The sequence below is a fragment of the Sinohyriopsis cumingii genome, chromosome 1 (genome assembly GCF_028554795.1).
Source record: "Sinohyriopsis cumingii isolate HCF-2022 chromosome 1, ASM2855479v2, whole genome shotgun sequence".
In the NCBI taxonomy this organism is placed as follows: Eukaryota; Metazoa; Mollusca; class Bivalvia; order Unionida; family Unionidae; genus Sinohyriopsis; species Sinohyriopsis cumingii.
The window spans coordinates 2,438,469-2,443,624 of NC_142961.1; the positions used below are offsets into that span (position 1 = coordinate 2,438,469).

The following is a 5,156-nucleotide window of genomic DNA, read 5'->3' on the forward strand; positions in this document are numbered from 1 at the left end:
TTTCGTCATGTTCAATTAGTACTTTCTAATCTGGTGTCTCGAAATATGTTTGCTTGATGTTTAACTACATGCATCAACACATGAAAAGTGATATCGTGCTGAGGCCATTGCAGTTATGTGTCTTGCCAAGAGATACACAAACGGCCGCCGACTCTGTCGGATCAGGGTAGGATTCGAACTCGCATCCTTCTGATCAATAGCCTGGACTCTACCATTAAGTCACCGTGGCACCTTAGTTATTTCGATAACAATTTTATGTTTAAAATATAATTTACATATTCAGCGAACGGTATAGCAGCACAGCATATGTTAAATGAAACTGTTGTCTCAAGAAAGTATTATTAGATAAATAACTTTCCTGCAAACAAGCCCGGATGTAAAAGGAGGGTTGGGCGTGGGGCTATCAACCAGACCCTGTAAAACCCAACTTGCTACAAAAACGCCAACAGATCACTAACGAGACAAGATGGAGTCAATCTGGACAATTTAGATTGATGACAGGAAAATTGGTACTGCATTCAGGACACGAGGAAGATGACGCGCTTCATACACAGTTGTGGGGCTCATGATGTCGAAGCAAGCATATAATGCACTGAGAGGATGGGAACCACACGTGCCCAGAATCCTCACGGCAACGTTTAGGACCAAGAAGGAGAAAATAAATATGAACGTCATACAATGCTACGCTCCAACAAATGACGGCGAAGAAAAAGGTAAGGACCAGTTTAACAACAGACTACAGAACATAGTAGAGAACTTCTCATACAAAGACATCAACATCCTCATGGGTGATTTAAATACTAAAGATGGGTCAGACAGTACAGGATGCGAACAAGTCATGGAGATCCACGGCCTGGGAAAGATGAACGAGAATGGAGAGTGATTCGCAGACCTTTGTGCACTGAATAACCTGGGCATCAGGGGTACCATCTTTCCCACAAACGAATCCAAAAGAACACATGTATATAACCAGACCATGTGAGATAAAACGACATCTGCATAGTCAAAAAGTTCAGAATATCCCTGCAAGCTGTGAGGGTGAAGAGGGGAGCAGATGTGGCATCTGGCCACCACTTAGTTGTCGTAAGGTTGAAACTTAAGCTGAAGAAGAACTGGATGGGCACAAAAGAGAGAAAACATATAACATCAGCCTGTTGAAAGATTCAAAAACTAAAGAAGAATACAGACTAACTTCTAACAACAAGTACCAAGTGATACAAGAACGTGTTGAAGATGAGGAAGACAACGCGATCAGCAGATGGCAGAACGATAAGGAGGAAGTAAAATCATCATATCAAGAAGTACTAGGCCCCATGAAGCCCCAGCAGAAAGAATGAATTTCAGCCAAAACATTGCGCAAAATCCAGGAGCGGAAACAGAAGAAAGCAGCAGTAAATAGCAGTAGGACAAGAGCTACAAAAGTAAAGGTACAACAAGAGTACACGGACGCCCACAAAGAAGTGGGATAAAAGCATCAAGATAGACAAGAGAAACTACATTGAAGGACTGGCAGCAGAGGCAGAAGAAGCGGCCGGAGGTGGAAACAAAAAGAAGCTGTACGACATCACCAAGAAGCTGTCCGGTAAGTACAGCAAAACAGGTAGACCCGAAATGACAAGCAGGGAAAGACTATAGCATGTACAGAACACCAAATTAATAGATAGGCAGAACGTTCTGACGAACTATTGAACAGGTCAGCACCACTAAATCCCCCAGAAATCCACCCAGTCAACACAGATCTCCTCAAAAGCTAAGACAATCCCACCAGAGACGAGATCAGGAAAACCATCACCCAGCTGAAGAATGGCAAGGCAGCTGGACATGATGACATCCCAGCAGAAGCCCTCAGAGCAGACCTAGAGGCTTCAGTGGGAATGCTATACCCTGTCTTTGAAAATAAGAAGATCTGGGAGGAAGAAGAAATAAAGACTGACTAGAAGTAGGGATACCTCATCAAGATCTCCAAGAAAGACGCATTCAGCAATTGCTCCAACTACAGAGGAATCACGCTCATCTCAGCACCTGGGAAAGTATTCAACCGGGTCCTCTTGAAGAAGATGAAGGTGGTAGTAGACCCACAGTTACGAGACAAGCAAGCGGGCTTCAGGCAGAAAAGATCGCTTACGGACCAAATATTTACTTTTCACATCATAGTTGAGCAATCGTTGGAGTGGAATTCTTCGCTCTACATAAACTTTGTCGAGTATGAGAAGACATTCGTTAGCGTGGACCGAGAGACACTCTGGAAATTTCTTCGCCACTACAGCATCCCAACCAAGCTGGTGAGCTTGATCAAGAACGCTTACAACGTAATGTCCTACAAAGTCATCCAAGCAGAACAGTACACAGACAGCTTCATAGATCGGACTGGCGAGATGCAAGGCTGCCTGCTGTCGCCGTTTTACTTCATTCTCGCCATCGACTGGATTATGAAGACATCCACCAATGGGCGGAGAAATAGGATCCGGTGGACATTGTGGAGTCAACTTGATGATCTGGACTTTGCCGATGACTAGCGCTCTTGTCCCACAGTCAGCAGCAAATGCAGGACAAGACCGACGTACTGGCAGCCACATTAGCACAGGGTGGCCTCAACATCCACAAAGACAAGACCAAGATCCTCAAGATCAATAATGTCAGTAACAACCCAGTCAAACTGCATGGAAGTCCTCTGGAAAAGGTGGAGTCCTTCACGTACCTGTTAGCGTTATCAAAAAACAGGGTGGCACAGACACAGATAACCTCTCAACTTCCGGTAGAGGACGAGATCAAGAAGAGAAGGTGGGGTTGGATACGACACACCCTACGTAAGCCGCCAACCAACATTACCAGACAGGCATTGAGGTGGAACCCTCAAGGCAAGCAGAGAAAGGGCCGACCAAGAAACATCTGGCGACGTGACCTTGAGGCAGACATCGCTAAACTGGAACACACCTGGAGTCAGCTCGAGGGGATGGCACAGGACAGAAGTCTCTGGCGATCTTTTATGGGCGGTCTATACCCCGGCAGGAGTGACGGGCACTAACTAAACAGAAATATGCGAGGAAAATGTGCAACTTAATTATCATCGACAAGACAAAGTCATCTCTTGTTATTATTTATAATGAATACAATGATACAAGCAGCTGTATCGGACCTGTTATAAGCATCACAATGTCATCAGATGAATGAAGACACATTCCCACATTCCCTTCCTTCTCCATATCCTTGTTACCCAAAGTCAAATGGGATGTATAATACGAATGACCTCAGGCCTCTATATTCACCGAATAAAAATGAATGGTTTACATTAAAACCGTTTGCAAGATGGGTAAATGCTTCAAAAGCAACTGGCGAGGCCCAGATTTATCAAAGATTCTTAATTAGTTGTCAAGGCGTAACGTCCTACCTTGACGTTTTCTTTTTCTTCTATAGATTGCACGCATTTAATATAAAAAACAAAACTTATTTTAGCGTAATTAAACTACATTTATTCTTATAAAAATAAATTACATTATGCCAATATATTATTTATTTAAATGTATATATTCAATTACCAGTTGATGTAAGGACCTCAAATATTGTGTAACATTTTGTCTTTTTCATCCAAGTTGTTTTCCTTGTATTAAATGGGATATGGTTTGTTTTCGTACAAAGACGTATTTATTCTTTGTATATACGACATGGTTGACATTAATAACTATTGGCATTACTGAATGGAAATGGGTTAATCTACAGACCGTTTCTAGTTGAACCCCTCATAAACGTATGTATGAATGTATATATGTATGCATATGTGTGTGTGTGTGTAAAGTTTAATCACAGGATACGTCAGTTTTCTGACTTTATGAGGGTCCAACAAGAAACGGTCTGTAGATTAACCCGTTCCCATACAGTGATTATATGGCAACAATTCCACCTTAATTGTGAAGATTTTGGAAACCAAAATTGTATGGCTTAAAGTCAGCTTTATACAAATCAACGTATGTCTATGGCTAATTCTTCTCAAATGTATACTGACTCTGCTTCATTGTGAGAAAAGGCACTCAAACACACACAGAGAGAGAGAGAGAGAGAGAGAGAGAGAGACTCAAGTACATGCATTTGTGTTACCAACCGATGCACTATGTTAGAAAGAAAAACATTCGAAGTTATTTAATTTCTTTGAAAGAAAAAGAAGTTTTCAAGTAATGTTATCTCGACTAATATATGGTAAACCCTCATCGGTAAAAGACACAGATTTACAACGTTGATGGATATAAAAAAAATGGTGCATAGCTACAAATCATTTGGTCTGGCTCTCCGTCTTTATTACAATATTTGACTTGTATTTTTTTTAAAAATGAGTTCAGCATAAACCTTTGATGATTCAGTGTCACTCTTGGCAAACATGTCCTCATTCACGTAGACCTGTGTTCTGTCTGCCAAGGACTAATTTACATAGAGCGTGTGGGTATCCAGCTGTGATGTTTTTTTTTTTTTAAAAATCAATTATAATGTGTACATAATAGATTTAAAAAATTGCAACAAAACAACAGATTAATACGATACTAATGTTTCTGTGTCCGTATTATAATTTAAACACTTTTGAATAAGAAAAATGGTTTTCGCACGGTTTCTAGTAGATGGGAGTTTTCTCATCTGTTCCTTTTGATATCTTCGATCCAACCTATTATTTGGACGCTCTGTTTATATTTACCATCCGCTCTCATGAGTGGGAAACGGTAGGTTTCTTCAGTGATAGTCTAAATTAGTGCAATATTCGGACAGTTACGATGCATATGCGGTACCCAAAACGTCCCGATTTAAATCAACTGTTTTACATCAGAAAGCAACTTTTGTGATCGTGTTAACTTTTTTTAAAAGTCATATATATATATATATATATATATATATATATATATATATATATATATATATATATATATAAAATACAAATATGTGCAAATGTTTTCCCTCTAAATAGTTGTCCTCTTGGTTGTCTAGCCCATGAGTTTCACGCCGACCGCTCAAATGTAAGGATACGGGGTGGACTCTTATGGAAGTGAAATGGAAGACCACTTTCTTTAAACTATATTCCTGTCACGGCAATTATATGGAGCCTTGGGCAATAGACAGGCATGACTTCATAGGTAATCTTCTTCATCGATAACAACTCTTTGACTTAAAGACACGCA

At 40.5% G+C, this 5,156-nt stretch overlaps 1 pseudogene; it reads left to right on the forward strand.

Moving 5' to 3' along the window:
• Positions 1-568: 568 nt before the first annotated feature.
• On the forward strand, positions 569-3,548 carry LOC149806319 (uncharacterized; annotated as a pseudogene).
• Positions 3,549-5,156: the final 1,608 nt, after the last annotated feature.